The 17,606-nt window shown below is 40.7% G+C and overlaps 1 pseudogene; it reads right to left on the bottom strand.

Moving 5' to 3' along the window:
• Positions 1 to 6,069: 6,069 nt before the first annotated feature.
• On the bottom strand, positions 6,070 to 6,344 carry LOC126073632 (late cornified envelope protein 2A-like; annotated as a pseudogene).
• Positions 6,345 to 17,606: the final 11,262 nt, after the last annotated feature.

The raw sequence follows: 17,606 nt of genomic DNA on the forward strand, positions 1-17,606 counted from the left end.
TTTTGGTAATGTTTTGTATTCTGTTTATACCTTGTATTAGGGCTCCTAGGGTTGTCCCAATTTTTTCTTCCATGATCTTTATCGTTTTAGTCTTTATGTTTAGGTCTTTGATCCACTTGGAGTTAGTTTTTGTGCATGGTGTGAGGTATGGGTCCTGTTTCATTTTTTTGCAAATGGATATCCAGTTATGCCAGCACCATTTGTTAAAAAGGCTATCTTTTCCCCAGTTAATTGACACTGGTCCTTTGTCAAATATCAGCTGCTCATACGTGGATGGATCTATGTCTGGGTTCTCAATTCTGTTCCATTGGTCTATGTGTCTGTTGTTGTACCAATACCAGGCTGTTTTGACTACTGTGGCTGTATAATAGGTTCTGAAGTCAGGTAAGGTGAGGCCTCCCACTTTCTTCTTCTTTTTCAGTAGTGCTTTGCTTATCCGGGGCTTCTTTCCCTTCCATATGAAATTGGTGATTCGTTTCTCTATCCCCTTAAGATATGACATTGGAATTTGGACCGGAAGTGCGTTAAATGTATAAATGGCTTTTGGTAGAATAGACATTTTTACTATGTTAAGTCTTCCTATCCATGAGCAAGGTATGTTTTTCCACTTAAGTATGTCCTTTTGAATTTCTTGTAGTAGAGCTTTGTAGTTTTCTTTGTATAGGTCTTTTACATCCTTGGTAAGATTTATTCCTAAGTATCTTATCTTCTTGGGGGCTACTGTGAATGGTATTGATTTGGTTATTTCCTCTTCGGTGTTCTTTTTGTTGATGTAGAGGAATCCAAGTGATTTTTGTATGTTTATTTTATAACCTGAGACTCTGCCAAACTCTTCTATTAGTTTCAGTAGTTTTCTGGAGGATTCCTTAGGGTTTTCTGTGTATATAATCATGTCATCTGCAAATAGTGATAACTTTACTTCTTCCTTGCCAATCCGGATACCTTTTATTTCTTTGTCTAGCCTAATTGCCCTGGCTAAGACTTCCAACACGATGTTGAATAAGAGCGGTGATAAAGGGCATCCTTGTCTGGTTCCCGTTCTCAGGGGAAATGCTTTCAGGTTCTCTCTATTTAGAGTGATATTGGCTGTTGGCTTTGCATAGATGCCCTTTATTATGTTGAGGAATTTTCCTTCAATTCCTATTTTGGTAAGAGTTTTTATCATGAATGGGTGTTGAACTTTGTCAAATGCCTTTTCTGCATCAATTGATAAGATCATGTGGTTTTTGTCTTTTGTTTTATTTATGTGATGGATTACATTAATGGTTTTTCTGATATTAAACCAGCCTTGCATACCTGGTATAAATCCCACTTGATCAGGGTGAATTATTTTTTTGATGTGTTGTTGGATTCTATTGGCTAGAATTTTGTTGAGGATTTTTGCATCTATGTTCATGAGGGATATAGGTCTATAATTTTCTTTTTTTGTAATGTCTTTACCTGGTTTTGGTATCAGGGAGATGGTGGCTTCATAGAATGAGTTGGGTAGTATTCCGTCATTTTCTATGCTTTGGAATACCTTTAGTAGTAGTGGTGTTAACTCTTCTCTGAAAGTTTGGTAGAACTCTGCAGTGAAGCCGTCCGGGCCAGGGCTTTTTTTTGTTGGGAGTTTTTTGATTACCGTTTCAATCTCTTTTTTTGTTATGGGTCTATTTAGTTGTTCTACTTCTGAATGTGTTAGTTTAGGTAGGTAGTGTTTTTCCAGGAATTCATCCATTTCTTCTAGGTTTGCAAATTTCTTAGAGTACAATTTTTCATAATAATCTGAAATGATTCTTTTAATTTCATTTGGTTCTGTTGTGATGTGGTCCTTCTCATTTCTTATTCGGGTTATTTGTTTCCTTTCCTGTATTTCTTTAGTCAGTCTAGCCAATGGTTTATCAATTTTGTTAATTTTTTCAAAGAACCAGCTTTTGGCTTTGTTAATTCTTTCAATTGTTTTTCTGTTCTCTAATTCATTTAGTTCAGCTCTAATTTTTATTATTTGTTTTCTTCTGGTGCCTGATGGATTCTTTTGTTGCTCAGTTTCTATTTGTTCAAGTTGTCGGGACAGTTCTCTGATTTTGGCTCTTTCTTCTTTTTGTATGTGTGCATTTATTGATATAAATTGGCCTCTGAGCACTGCTTTTGCTGTGTCCCAGAGGTTTTGATAGGAAGTCTTTTCATTCTTGTTGCATTCTATGAATTTCTTTATTCCCTCCTTGATGTCTTCTATAACCCAGTCTTTTTTCAGGAGGGTATTGTTCATTTTCCAAGTATTTGATTTCTTTTCCCTAGTTTTTCTGTTATTGATCTCTAGTTTTATTGCCTTGTGGTCTGAGAAGATGCTTTGCAATATTTCGATGTTTTGGACTCTGCAAAGGTTTGTTTTATGACCTAATATGTGGTCTATTCTAGAGAATGTTCCATGTGCGCTAGAAAAAAAAGTATATTTTGCAGCAGTTGGGTGGAGAGTTCTGTATAAGTCAATGAGGTCAAGTTGGTTGATTGTTGTAATTAGATCTTCCGTGTCTCTGTTGAGCTTCTTACTGGATGTCCTGTCCTTCTCCGAAAGTGGTGTGTTGAAGTCTCCTACTATAATTGTGGAGGTATCTATCTCGCTTTTCAATTCTGTTAAAATTTGATTTATGTATCTTGCAGCCCTGTCATTGGGTGCGTAAATATTTAATATGGTTATGTCTTCCTGATCAATTGTCCCTTTTATCATTATATAGTGTCCTTCTTTATCCTTTGTGGTGGATTTAAGTCTAAAGTCTATTTTGTCAGAAATTAATATTGCTACTCCTCTTCTTTTTTGCTTATTGTTTGCTTGATATACTTTTTTCCATCCTTTGAGTTTTAGTTTGTTTGTGTCTCTAAGTCTAAGGTGTGTCTCTTGTAGGCAGCATATAGATGGATCGTGTTTCTTTATCCAGTCTGTGACTCTCTGTCTCTTTATTGGTGCATTTAGTCCATTTACATTCAGTGTAATTATAGATAAATAAGTTTTTAGTGCTGTCATTTTGATGCCTTTTTATGTGTGTTTTTGACAATTTCATTTTTCCACATACTTTTTGGTGCTGAGGCGTTTTTCTTAGTAAATTGTGAGATCCTCATTTTCATAGTGCTTGACGTTATGTTAGTTGAGTCGTTACATTTTTCTTGGTTTTTATCTTGAGTTATAGAGTTGTTATACCTTTTTGTGGTTACCTTATTATTTACCCCTATTTTTCTAAGTAAAAACCTAACTTGTATTGTTCTATATCGCCTTGTATCACTCTCCATATGGCAGTTCAATGCCTCCTGTATTTAGTCCCTCTTTTTGATTATTGTGATCTTTTACCTATTGACTTCCATGATTCCCTGTTATGTGTATTTTTTTTTTAATTAATCTTAATTTGTTTGTTTTTGTGATTTCCCTATTTGAGTTGATATCAGGACGTTCTGTTTTGTGACCTTGTGTTGTGCTGATATCTGATATTATTGGTTCTCTGACCAAACAATATCCTTTAGTATTTCTTGTAGCTTTGGTTTGGTTTTTGCAAATTCTCTAAACTTGTGTTTGTCTGTAAATATCTTAATTTCACCTTCATATTTCAGAGAGAGTTTTGCTGGATATATGATCCTTGGCTGGCAGTTTTTCTCCTTCAGTGTTCTGTATATGTCGTCCCATTCCCTTCTTGCCTGCATGGTTTCTGCTGAGTAGTCAGAACATATTCTTATTGATTCTCCCTTGAAGGAAACCCTTCTTTTCTCCCTGGCTGCTTTTAAAATTTTCTGTTTATCTTTGGTTTTGGTGAGTTTGATGATAATATGTCTTGGTGTTTTTCTTTTTGTATCAATCTTAAATGGGGTTCGATGAGCATCTTGGATAGCTATCCTTTCGTCTTTCATGATGTCAGGGAAGTTTTCTGTCAGGAGTTCTTCAACTATTTTCTCTGTGTTTTCTGTCCCCCCTCCCTGTTCTGGGACTCCAATCACCCGCAGGTTATCCTTCTTGATAGAGTCCCACATAATTCTTAGGGTTTCTTCATTTTTTTTAATTCTTTTATCTGATTTTTTTTCAGCTATGTTGGTGTTGATTCCCTGGTCCTCCAGATGTCCCAGTCTGCATTCTAATTGCTCGAGTCTGCTCCTCTGACTTCCTAGTGCGTTGTCTAATTCTGTTATTTTATTGTTAATCTTTTGGATTTCTACATGTTGTCTCTCTATGGATTCTTGCAACTTATTAATTTTTCCAGTATGTTCTTGAATAATCTTTTTGAGTTCTTCAACAGTTTTATCAGTGTGTTCCTTGGCTTTTTCTGCAGTTATCCTAATTTCATTTGTGATATCATTAAGCATTCTGTACATTAGTTTTTTATATTCTGTATCTGATAATTCCAAGATTGTATCTTCATTTGGGAAAGGTTTTGATTCTTTTGTTTGGGGGGTTGGAGAAGCTGTCATGGTCTGCTTCTTTAAGTGGTTTGATATGGATTGTCGTCTCCGAGCCATCTCTGGGAAACTAGTTTTTCCAGAAAATCCGCTGCGTCCAGTCCAAATCCCTGCGGGACGGTTCCCCGGCTCGGATGCTGCTCTTTCTGCTCCAAGACCAGTCACTGCTTCCCGGGGACTTCTCCTACCGGCTGCGTCTCACGCCGCCCGTGGAACCGGCTGGTTCCCCTCCCGGGGTTAGTTCAGGGGGGTGGAGCAGGTCTCTGTGTTTGTGCCGTACCTGACTGGTGCGCTGGCTCCAGGCTCTGGAAACAATCGCTGCTTCCCCGTATTAGTTCGTTCTCCGTCTCTAAATCTGTGTTTGTTGTTCAGGGTTTGTAGATTGTTATGTATGTGATCGATTCACTTGTTTTTCCGTGTCTTTGTTGTAAGAGGGATCCGAGGTAGCGTCTGCCTAGTCCGCCATCTTGGCTCCGCCCCCCAGACTTACTTTTATCGTCAAAACAGCAGCAACAACAACCACCTCTTATACAGGCTTTGTTTTGAGGCAGGTACTGCTCTTAGCACATTACGTATACTAACCTTTCTAACTGACAGTAACCCTTTGATGCAGATACTATTATTATTCCCGTATTGCAGATGAGGAAACTGAGGCTCAAAGAATTTCACATAGCTAGTAAGTGACAGGGCTGGGATTCAAACCAGGAAGTTTGACCCCAGAGTCTATGCTCTTAGCCACCAGGTGATATGCTAGGATGGACATGTAGACATCTGGACTAACTCATTATTTGATTCATTTCCTCCTGGTACCATGTAAATATTTGTTCAATACAGATTTAGAAGATAAAATGAGTTTGCGTTAGGGGAAGGTTTAAGAAAAAGGGTATGTCACAACTTGACAAAATAAAATTATGCAGTTAGCTAGATTTACCCTACTTAGAAAAGTCCCTAGGTGGCGCGAGCAGCTTGTGGTCAAATAATAATCTAAAGGTTGGCAGTTCAAACCTACCCAGCAGTACCATGAGGAGGGTCCTGGTGATCTGCTTCCGTTAAGATTACAGCCAAGAAAACCTAAGGAGCAGTTCTATTTTGTAACACTTGGGGTTGCCGTGAGTCAGAATTGAGGACAACAGGTTTGGTTTTGTTTGTTTACCCCACTTAGAGGCAATTTAGTGACTATATATGGTGATAGAACAACAGCACTTTCTCACTTCTACCTACTTCCCCATGTCTTCCAAAAACATATGCTCTCTCCTCAATCTAAGCTGTGGTTAGCACATGTTCTTCAGTTTCATTACATATCCAGCGATGCTTTCTCCTATCTTATAAAATGACACCCTGGGAGACTGCCCAGTTACCCACCCCTCAGTCAAGCCCTGCCCTTGCCCCAGGGTCCCTAAAGAAGGGTTTCCTGGGGTAGGGAGGGCTGAGAGAGTAACCAGGACATCTTCTGAGTAGGAAACAGAACTTTTATTTTTGCAAAGGTAATAGAAGAGAAGCAGAAAATTCTATGTGCAGGAATCCCTGAGTTAGCTTAAAACAACTTAGTCCTAGGGTGGGGAAGAGAGGGAGTGGGAGGAGGAGAAGCAAAAAATTGGAGCAGGCTTTGTGCTCGGCGTTCATCTTCTTTTCTGTGGTCCTCATGGCCCCACATCAGCAGCAGCAGCCTGAGCCAGAACAGCAGCCAGAGCCCCCAGAGGGGTCACACCCACAGCAGTCGGGACTCTGGTGCCAGCAACGGTGGAAGAGGCCGGGCCGGTGGTGGCTCAGACAGCAGCTGCCACCCCCAGATCCACAGCTTCCCCCAGAGCTGCCACAGCAGGAAGAGGCTGGGTATAGAGCTGGGCATTGGGGGGGGGGCACTTTGGGGTGCACTTGGGGGTACACTTGGAAGGGGGCTGGCACTGCTGGTTTTGCTGGTGGGACATCTTCACAGGAGCTCAGTTAACCTGGAAGAGAATGAGGACATGATTTAGAGAGGCTAAATTGAGGGTGATGATTTTTCCTGCCTTTAGAGTCAATCCATAGGGTGATGATAAACGATACCTAGAACACACAAGTAGGTATCCAGAAGGAAACAATATAAATCTTTCTTCTAGTTCAAAGTGCATAGCTTTAAAATCCAGATACAGTGAAGTGCATTTTATTTTCTTTTATAAAGGGAAGCAGTGATTTCTCAGTCTCCACAGCCCCACAGGTAGGGTTCAATACTCTCTGAAGTACCATAGTCTTAATATAAAAAGAAACCTTAATCTAGGTGAAAGAGTCCCTGGGTGGTACAAACAGTTAAGTGCTTGACTACTAGCTGAAATGTTGGTAGTTCAAACCCACCCAGAGGCACCTCAGAAGACAGACCTGGAAATCTGCTTCTGAAAGGTCGCAGCCTTGAAAACCATATAGAGCAGTTCTACTCTGCAGACATGGGGTCACCATGAGTTGGAATTGACTTGAGTCAATCAATAATGACAATAATCTAGATGTGGCCAATGCACTTGCCTTTTAGCCTAGGACAGAGTTCTCAGAGTGGCAAATGCGACCATTTCAAGCCACAATACATTTTTTTTTTCCTCTTCCTCTGAATTTTATTACTGCTCAGTATAGCAGACAAAAGTTGCTCCCTTGGTCCCAGCCTCTCTTTTCCTCCCCACCTCTCTGACTGCCTTCTGCATCCCACCCATCAGCTCTTCCCTGGTCCTCTCAGAGCCCTTTGGGGCTCCCACACTCACATTCACCACGGTCACACACATGTCCTGGGGGAGTCCAAGTAGATGAGGTGCTGTAGCGGGGCATGGCTTTTATAGCGGCTCCCACAGCTCGGCTCTGGGAGGGGCAGGGGGTAGTTCTTGCACAACCAGGGCATGTGCTGGGTCATTCCTGACATTCCCCTGCCTTCCTGTGTTTGCCCACCCTTCCCTGACTACAGATCCTCCAGGTGCTGCTGTAGGTCCCCTCCATTCCCAAGTTGGTTTCTCAGGAGCCTTGAATTGGGGAGAAGCCTCTCTCTCCACCTGTTCTGCCTTCAGTGTGGACCTCTGAGTCTCTGCTTCTCTCTCAGACTTCCCGTAAGAATCAGTAATGTTTTCTGGATTATCTTTAGTTGTAAGGATAGTGGCAACGGAACGTCTTTAGTCAAAACAATGAACAATTACAGAATAACGAGCAATGAACACTTGGTGACAGGTAGGCAGGCTACGGAGGTCAGACCTCTGTAACTCTAGTCAGGACACATGGTGTATATTCTAGCTGTAGTACAAACCCAAACCCAGTAGCCCTTGAAATATCACTTACATTTCCTGAGTATCTGTGTTTCTTTTAAAAATGGTGATTCTATTCAATGATTTGAATAATAACTAAGAAATGGTATTCAATAATTTATATTACATTAGTGACTGGCATTTAGACTTTCTGTGAGTTACATAGGTGGGGAGTTCTGGTCCCATCTCTAGGAAGTTTATCTTATATATATCCCTAAACTATAATAAGAGCCTTGGGAAAGGTTCATCGTGGTAAGGAGCTTCTGGGCAGGGAACTGAGTTATCTCTGGGTATGTGGGTGGGTGATGTTTACTACAGGATTGAGTTAAGGTTGTCAGTAAGTGGCCAGGGAAGAGTGTGGACAAGATAAATCCATTTATTCGTTTGTGGAAAGCACACCATGCACCATTCGCTGGGCTAGGGACAAGAACAGAGCTTTGAACACGACGGAGATGGCTCACCCTCACTGAGGTTCTAATACAAGGAGAAAAGCAGGTGACCTCTAAGTCCCTTTTGCCCAGAGCTGCCCCATCCCCAATTAATTTATTGTCTATTCTCAGATGTGGTCCATATCCTTCAAGAGCTTTGAAGTCAAGGGTGAAATGAATCAACACACAAAGTATTTAGTGAGACATTTATTTACACATCCGTCAGGAATTTGGGATTCAAAGGTGAATCAGACATAACCTCTGCCCTTGAGAAGTTCACAGTCCACTGGGCTCTTTGAAGCTCTTCTATGCATGAGAAAATCTCATGAGATCCAAAGAAGATGACTTTGAATTTCATCTCCTGAATCACTACTTTACAATGAGATTTTTGAGACACTTTGATTTGTCCAACTTTGTCTTTGGTATCGTCATCCTGAGTTCCCTCATTCTCTTTGAAGAGATGTGTGTATCCCATGATGGAGGAGAGTAAGGTTAGAAGTGTGTGTGTTTACATGTGGGGTATGTGTGTGTGTATTTGTTCACCTTTGTCCACCCCCTACCCCCATGCTTACGTACTTAGGTTAGAGGTTGAAAGAGTATAGAAGGAGCAGAAAAAAGCCTATTCCCCTAGCTGTGAGTGGCTAGGGGATAGAAAAGCCCTTCGCTGTACCCTTTGGCATTCAATTTCCTTTTAATGTGCCTCTTCACTGTACTCAAACTGAAATGCTCGTGAAACAGCATGCTGTTCCATGAAGTGGTCCCTGCTCCATGGCCTTTGTCTTTAGTTTTTTTTTAAAAGTTCTAGGCAATTTTATTTATCTCCACAGTTATGAGCCCATCAGAATGTGACACTCTCTGAGTAAAGACACCTGTTCTTGTCCTTCTGGGGTCCAACAGAGTACCCGATACATTTTGCTTGTTCAAATAAATAAATAAACATACTGGATGTGTGTATTAATAATGATGAATACTAGGGTGATGATTTTAGAAGCTTGCCTCCAAGTCCCTTTTGCCTGGGAATTAATAACCTCCAGACTGGTGTCTATAAATGTCTCCTGAATCCTTCCACCTGAAAGTCTTGCTAGGACCTCACATCTATGCCCCTCCCAACATTTTTTCTCTCTATCAAATGACTATTTACCTAGTCACTGGACTTGGCATTTTGGTATAATCCTTGATTTATCAATTTTCTCCGGCATACACATGCAAAGAGACATCAAGTCTTGTAGATTATTCCTGAAAAATTATCTTAGTCCTTTCTGTCCTCTTATTCCTATTCCCCCAACCCTAGTCCCCATCCCACAAAGCCTGGAGGAGGAGGTGTGGGCTACCCATTTCATGAGAAGGGACAGGCATGCAGTGACCTGAGGCCCTGTGGCCTCAGCCCAGTGGCTAGCTTCTTGTGATCGCATGCCACTCTTTGAGACCCATCTTAGGAAAAGAATGTGACTTGTTGAAGGCTCATCTGGTGTTTGGGTGCTACTGAAGAACCTGGGAGTTACTTTGGCTTTCTGGGAAGGAAAAGACTGTGAGGAAGGGGAATGTCAGGGATGTCCCCACACATTCTTTGATCGTGCAAGAGCTAACCCCTGCTAATCCCAGAAACAAGGTTCACCTCTGAGGCCACTTGGGGATTCCCTAGGAAAGGTATCCCTGGTTCTTCTTCCTCATCCTCAGGGACCAGAACTAACTCTGTGTCTGGGTTCTGGTAAGTGAATCTGCGCAAGCCCAAAGGAGGGCTCTGGGCTTTGTGGACAAGAGAAGCCTGGAGAATATTCCAAAGTCTGGTGAGGTGAATGAACAAGAGCAGAGTGAACATAAGGTCGGGGTTGGGAAACAGAGGGAAGTTCTGAGCAAAGAAGAAATTGGCCTGCAATCATGGTATTGTGGTCAGAGGGAAAGGGATGAGCTCTTCCAAGTCTCTGATGTTTGTCCCTTGGACATCTGGGTCTCATATACAATTGTATGCATCTAAAGAGGCCTCTGTAAGAGACCTAGTTGAGAGCTCACTTCATAAGTAGAGGCATGTGCATAATATGGTGACAAACTGGTCTTTGTACTTAGTGTAAATTCTATGCACAGGTCTTAAATGTTGATTGTACCCCATCTTTTCAGTCAGTGCCTTTTGCTTTGAAAAAAGAGAATGTTTTACAAACATGTTACTAAGACAATGTAAATAGTTTTGAGAATATAAAAAATATTCTTATTCTATGTCCTGGCAGCAAAACCAGCAGCAGTGCCAGCCCCCTCCCAAGTGTACCTGCAAGTGTCCTTCCAAGTGCCCCACCCTTAAAACCCCTCCAAAGTATTCCTCAAAGTGCCCCAGTCTCTTTCTGCTGTGGTCTCCACTCTGGGGCTCCGCAGTAGCTCCAGGGGTGGCAGTGCTGCCTGAGCCACCACGGGCCCCATCTCTTCCACTGTCTCTGGCACCAGAGCCATGACTGCTGTGAGTGTGAGCCCTCCAGGGACTCCATCTTCTGCTCTGGCTCTGGGGGTTGCTGCTGACCTGGGCCTTGAGGACCACAGAAGACCAATGAAGGAAGAATCAAATAACCATCCCTCTGCCTTAGCCTGATACTTTCCCTTAATCTTCTTTCTGTCTCTAACCTGGGGGATGACAGTCCCCAAGGAGGCCTGGGATATTTTAAATGTAGTCATTTCTATTTGATCCATAATTCCTGTTGTTCACTAGACATCCAGAGTTTTTCTTCATCACCTGAATGATAGTAAATCTCTTATTTTCTGCTCACATTGTATTTTGGTCTTTACTATTCCTTCCTCATTTAATTACCAGGCAACTACTGAGTCAGAGAGCCCTGGTGGTGCAGTGGTAAAGAGCGATGTCTGCTAACGAAAAGTTCGGCAGTTCAAATTCACCAGCTGCTCCTTGGGGCAGCTCTACTCTGTCCTATAGGGTTGCTATGAGTCAAAATTGACTCAAGGGCAATGGATTTGTTTGGGTTTTTGGATTATATTCCTAAAATTTATCCAAATTGTTGTGTTTCATTGTAGTTTAACCATTGAATAATATTCCATTGTGTGAATACACCACAGTTTATGCATTCTCTTTCCCATAAATTGACATTTTTGTGGGTTTTAGGTTTTCGCTATCATGAGCAGTATTGCTCTAAGCATTCTTCTAAATTTTTCCTAGGATTGGAAAATCTCAGTGTATTACATATTTACTGTTTTCTTTTTACTAGATATTGTCAATCTATTTTTTAAAATGATTGTACAAATTTATATGCCCACTATCCTTGAATAAATTTGGAATGACCCTCTTCTTTAAAGTTTGATGTTACTTGCCTGTAAAACCATCTGGGTTGGTGTTTTCTTTGTGAAAATATTTTTTAAACAATATTTTAGTTTCTTTATTACCTTTAAGAATATTCATATTTTTGTTTCTCCCTGCGCTCATTTTGGTAGGTTATACTTTCCTATGCACATTTCCCATTTTGACTAAGCTTTCATAATGATTTTTTCATAATGATTAGCATATAATTATTGATAATATTTTTTATGTTTTGCTCTATTATAGTTATACAAATACCTAACTTCTAAATTCATAATATTATTTAATTATATCTTCTCCTTTTTATCTGGAACAATCTTGCCAGATGTATTTGTCTATTCTAGAACTGGGACATCCTTTTATTTAAAGGATGAGAACTTGTGGGAAATTTCAATTTCGAACCCTTTTCAGATTCCAGGATTTAGTGGTCAAGGAGGTTTTGGATTGGTCTGGTTTTCAGATGCTGAACTACCATGAACTATCAGTAACCTGGAGGAACTCTAAAGGTACGGGGAATATCTACAAAGAGAGGGCTATCTGAACTGGTGTGTGTGGGTAGTAGCTCTAGCTTGATATGCTAAACTGTAATAGGCTAAATTGTAGACAGAAAAAACATAAAAGAAGATTTTGAAGTTTTGCTCTTGCTTTACCCCACTATTTCCCGGGAATAGTTAGTTCCTGTCTATATTCTAATGATCACTCACACCAGTGGCTTGTATCTTCCTCGGGAGTAAAGTCAGGGCAACACAGAGAAGCTCCTCTTCCATGAGGAGCTCAGAATAACAGGTTAAGACTAGCTCATTTTGAATTTTCATGATCCCAACCCTCCTTCTCCAACTCTTCAGGGAGTGCTGGATTACAATCTAAGGACTGGGTAATGTTATCCCCTTGGGAGTGGGCTGTGGTGGGAATAAAGTCCTGACCGAAGGAGTTTATTTTCTGGTGCTTGGACTTTATTAACTAGAGCCCCTCATGCAGCACCCAGTCCTTGGTCTCACTGGGGACTTGGAATAGACTTGGGTTTAGAGCCCTCTCCTCATAATTATTTCCAGTAAGAATCTCCACTAGTCTCCAGGAGAATATGAACTCACAGATCTAAGTGACAATATACATAATGATCATAGGCATTTAAAAAGATTCCATTAAGATCGGAGTATTAGAAATGATTGATCAATAATTTTTAAAAAAGTGTTATAAGCATACTGAGCATGGAAAGAAATGGAAGAAAAAGACAAAATTGTTTATGAGGTGCCCAAGGAAGAATAAATATGACAAAAGTACAGTAAGGGACAGAAATGATAGAAAAGGAAAAAGAAGTAAAACAAAAAGTGTCAGACAGAAAGTGATAAATGTAAGAGACAGCTAATGAAGATCTAACATACATGTAATTTGTATACCTGAAGAAGAAAAGGAAAACAATTTGTATACCTGAAGAAGAAAAGGAAAACAATTTGTATACCTGAAGAAGAAAAGGAAAACAATGTATATAGAAGTAATATTTAAAATTATAATTTAGGGATTCTTATTTCATGTAAGATGGAGTGAATACACGTCACTTTTTCCCCCCGATTAACTATAAAACCTCAGCAGAATGCATGGAACAGCTATTTGAGGACTCTGAAACTGCAGCAGACAGATAGAGGAAGAATACTAGAATCCAAAGCACTGCTGAACTTGTGGTAAGTTTACTTTTTTTTCTCTCTGGTATCTCCTGGACTGAACTTAATGCAGCTGGAAACTTGAAAATGAACACTGTGGCAGAGAGAGGGAAAGAGAGAGAAAGAACACTTCTGGAAACATTCTCCAGTTCTAGTTTAAGAAGAAAAAATGTTCAGAGAGAGTGTGGAAATACCCGATTTTTTTCCCCTCAGTGTGACAGCACTCGACCTACTTCCTCCCTAAGCCTCCATTTCTTCCTGTCTCTGTTCTCTCATGCCCCATATTCCAGGCAATTCTGTGGTGGCACTGGCAGCAGGTAGTAAGGAAGCCAGTAGGAGCCAAGTCTGAGGAGGGGAGAACTTCCTCTCCATTTGGTGAAGCTGTGTTCCCAAGACACTGGGGCCAACCCCTCTTTTTATTTTCTCTCTCTCTCTCTCTCTGTCCTCCAATCTCTTGGGCCTAATCATATAAGTGCCTGGCAGAGCATAAGAGTTATGGAGTGAAGATCATAAAGAGGAGCTCCAGGGAATAAGAAAGTGCTGGTGAGATTTCGGAGAGGGAGGAGCTCAGGGAAGTTACTCCATAAACTTGTTTATGAATGCCAGGATTCTGTCTTAGGACACACACACGTGTATCTGGTCCTAATTAGCAAACAATAATATTTGAGAACTTATTTAGCTAACAGAGAGACTATTGTGCAGGTCCCAGAATGACCATCAGGTGACACACACTCTGGACAGATGCAAAGAGCACTACAAAGGTTTTGAAAACATAACTGGTATTGGAATCACATCACATAGAAGGTGGGTTGGAGTTTGCAAAATGAACCTAATCTAATTGATTGCCTGTTAAAGCAAAAGTATCAACATTCTGCATAGGATTTAAACAAGACCTAGAGTCTCATGACAGAATATTAAAAATGTCCAGAATACAAACCAAAATTGCTTGGCATATGAAGAGCCATAAAAATTTCAACTTGTATGGGAAAATACAGTCAACAGACACCAAGTCCCAGATAACACAAAGGTTAGAATTAACTGACAAAGGCTTCAAAGTAGCTATATTATAAAATTGCTCAAATGAGAAATCATGAATACTATTGAAAGAATTTTAGAATAAAAAGTCTCAGGAAAATTAAAAAAAAAGTAGAAGATATGAAGAGAAGTAAATGGAAATTTTAGAACTGGAAAATACAATGATTGAAATAAAAAAAATTTACTAGGTGGACTCAACAGCAGAATGGAGGTGACAAAGGAAACAATCAGTGAACTCGAAGATGGATCAAGAGAAATGATCCAATCTGAACAACAGAGAGAAAGATTAAAAAATTCAACAGAGAATCGGGAACATGTAGGATAATAACAAGATATCTAATATTCATGTCACGGGAATCCCAGGAAGAGAGGACAAAGAGTGCAGATCAAAAAAATAAAAAAGTTCTGCATCCCACTTTGGTGGGTGGCGTCTGGGGTCTTAAACGCTAGCAAGCAGCCATCTAAGATGCATCAATTGGTCTCAACCCACCTGGAGCAAAGGAAAATGAAGAACAACAAAGGCACATGGTAATTATGAGCCTAAGAGGCAGAAAGGGCCACATAAATCAGCGACTACATCAGCCTGAGACCAAAGAACTAGATGGTGCCCAGCTATAACCAATGGGATGCAGACCTCAAATTCTCACAAAAAGACCAGACTTAATGGTCTGACTGAGACTGGAAGGACCCTGGAGGTCATGGTCCCCAGACCTTCTGTTAGCCCAAGACTGGAACCATTCCCCAAACTAACTCTTCAGACAGGGATTGGACTGAACTATAAGATAGAAAATGATACTGGTGAGAAGTGAGCTTCTTGGCTCAAGTAGATGCATAAGTCTATGTGGGCAACTCCTGTCTGGAGGGGAGATGAGAAGGCAAAAGCGGACAGAAGCTGGCTGAATGGACATGGGGGATTCAGGGCGGAGAGAAGGAGTGTGCTGTCTCATTAGGAGGAGAGCAACTGGGAGTACACAGCAAGGTATATATAAATTTTGTATGAAAGACTGACTTGATCTATAAACTTTCACTTAAAGCACAATAAAAATAAAATTTAAAAAGTGTTTAAAGAAATAATGGTTGAAAGCTTTCCAAGTTTAGTGAAAAAAACAAACATACAGATTGAAAAAATAGAGTAAACCCCAAACAGGATAAATCCAAAGAAACCCAAATGCATCAGCTGAAGACTAAAGACAAAGAAATAACCTTGAAAGCAGCCAGAGAAAAATGGTTCATTACTGTTATGGACTGAATTGACATGCATCTCCAAAATGCATGTCAACTTGGTTAGTCCAAGTCTCAGTATTGTGTGATTGTCCAACATTTTGTTGCCTGACGTGATTTTCCTATGATGTTAATGAGGTCGGATTAGTGGCAGTTATGTTAATGAGGCAGGACTGAATCTACAAGATTAGGTTGTGTTTTAAGTCAATCTCTTTTGAGATATAAAAGGGAGAAGCGAGCAGAGAGACTGGGGACTTCATACTACCAAGAAACGAGAACCAGGAGAATAGCTCCCTGACTGGGGAAGATTGATGATGAGGACTTTCCTCCAGAGTCGACATGGAGGGAAAGCCTTCCCCTGGAGCTGACACCTTAAATTTGAACTTCTAGCCTTTTAGACTCTGAGAGAATAAACTTCTGTTTGTTAAAGCCATCCATTTGTTGTATTTCTGTTATAGCGGCACTAGGTAACTAAGACGATTACCTAAAGGGGTGAATGTCAGAAACCATGGAGGCCAGAGCAATGAGACATCATTTTTAACATGCTGAAATTCAAAACAAAACAAAACAAAACAAAAAACGGTCATCCAAGAATTCTATGCCCAGCAAAGAATTCTGTATCTTTCAGGAATGAAGGTAAAATAATAACTTTCTTAGATGAGAGAACACTAAGAGATTTTGTAGCCAGCACAACTGGCCTGTGCCCAGGCAATTTCTTCTCTCTGCAGGTGTGGGCAAAGTGGCTCTAGTAACCCAAATGCAAGCTACTGAAGAAGAGATGCAGGTGTTGGCTGTTGGAGGTAAAAACACACCAAAAGTGGGGGCTTGGGGTAGGCAGTATGCACAAGATCAGTGAAAAAGGTTCAGAGGGGATCTGGACAGCACACTTATGTAGACTGCTGCATCTTCTCTTTCAGTAGGCCCTTTCTATTTTAAGAATCCTAAATGTGCACTGTATATTGCACATGCTCAGTCCCAATTTAGACTAAATACACACATCGAAGTTCATTTGTTCACCATTAGCAGTAAACACAATACTTGACTTTTCTAGATTTCTTGATCCTTGGATGTTAATCGAGAATTCTACATGCCTGGTTATCCATCAAACAAACCCATACAGAGGTGCTTGGGAAGGTCACAGCCTATGGAGCAGTTCTGCTTTGCACACATGGATTGCTTTAAGTCATAATCCACTCAATGGCAACTAACAACAATAAGTTTCCACTCATGTTAATTTTTGCTTTCTTTATAGTAAATATTTTCCATATTTTGTTGCTTGCTTATCACATTGATTTTTCATTATTTTTCTAGCTATGCACATTCCTGTTTAAGTTTATAAATTAATTCCCCACTCACTTAACATAGTATATATCTACTCTTACTTTTTCCAAATACAAGCTTTTTTTTTTTTCTTTTCTTCAAGTTTTTAATGCGTATGGAATTTATTTGATACATTTGGAATTTATTTGAGGTGTTAAATGGTGCACCTTGGCTTCTTGTGATAGATTGCATTATTGGTACATTCCCCTCTTCACTTCCCCCTGTACTCATGTCCTTTTGCCTTGTGACTTTGCGGTTTCTCCTGCTATACAGGCAGACTATACTTTCCTGCCCCTAGAACTTGAACTTGGGTTGTCACTCACTTTGGTCAATGGAATAAGGCAGTAATGATAGTGTGCCAGTTCAGAGCCTTGACTTTAAGGGCCTTGTGTGTTTCCACTTGCCCCCTTGTGCCTCTCTCATCTTGTGAAAATGGCGTGGGATCAGCATCTGATCTCCTCCAGTCCCACAAGATCAATAGCCCAAGGCTGATTTCTATGAGGCAAGGGTCAGACATGCCTCCTCTCTCTGCCATCTTTACCAATTCTGATACCAACTGTCCCTCCCATGGCACTCTTTACTTCTCTGCTGGGTTTGTTAATTCGTTGCAATGGCCACACAGAACCCACAGATCCTATTCACGATTATGGAGTTTATTAGGGGAAATAACAGTTACAATTCAGGCTCAAGAACACTCAGGATATAGTTCTTCCATCAGGATAGTTTTCTCCTAGCTGTGCTCACAGGCACACCTCTCCCTAGCCCTCAGTCTCTGCCCAAAGGCACTCAGTTTTCTCTCTCCATGGGCCAGGAAGCCCACCATGCTGTCTCCTCCTGCCGGGTCTCTCCTGCCACCACTTCTTGCCATCTTCAAGGTTACAACTTGCCCTCTCTCTCGGTCTCCTGTTTCCAGGAGCTTTTCAGCACAGGGATCCCAGGTCCAAAGGACATGCTCTCTGCTCCTGGTTCTTCTTCCTTGGTG

This window comes from Elephas maximus, chromosome 3 (genome assembly GCF_024166365.1).
Source record: "Elephas maximus indicus isolate mEleMax1 chromosome 3, mEleMax1 primary haplotype, whole genome shotgun sequence".
Lineage (NCBI taxonomy): Eukaryota > Metazoa > Chordata > Mammalia > Proboscidea > Elephantidae > Elephas > Elephas maximus.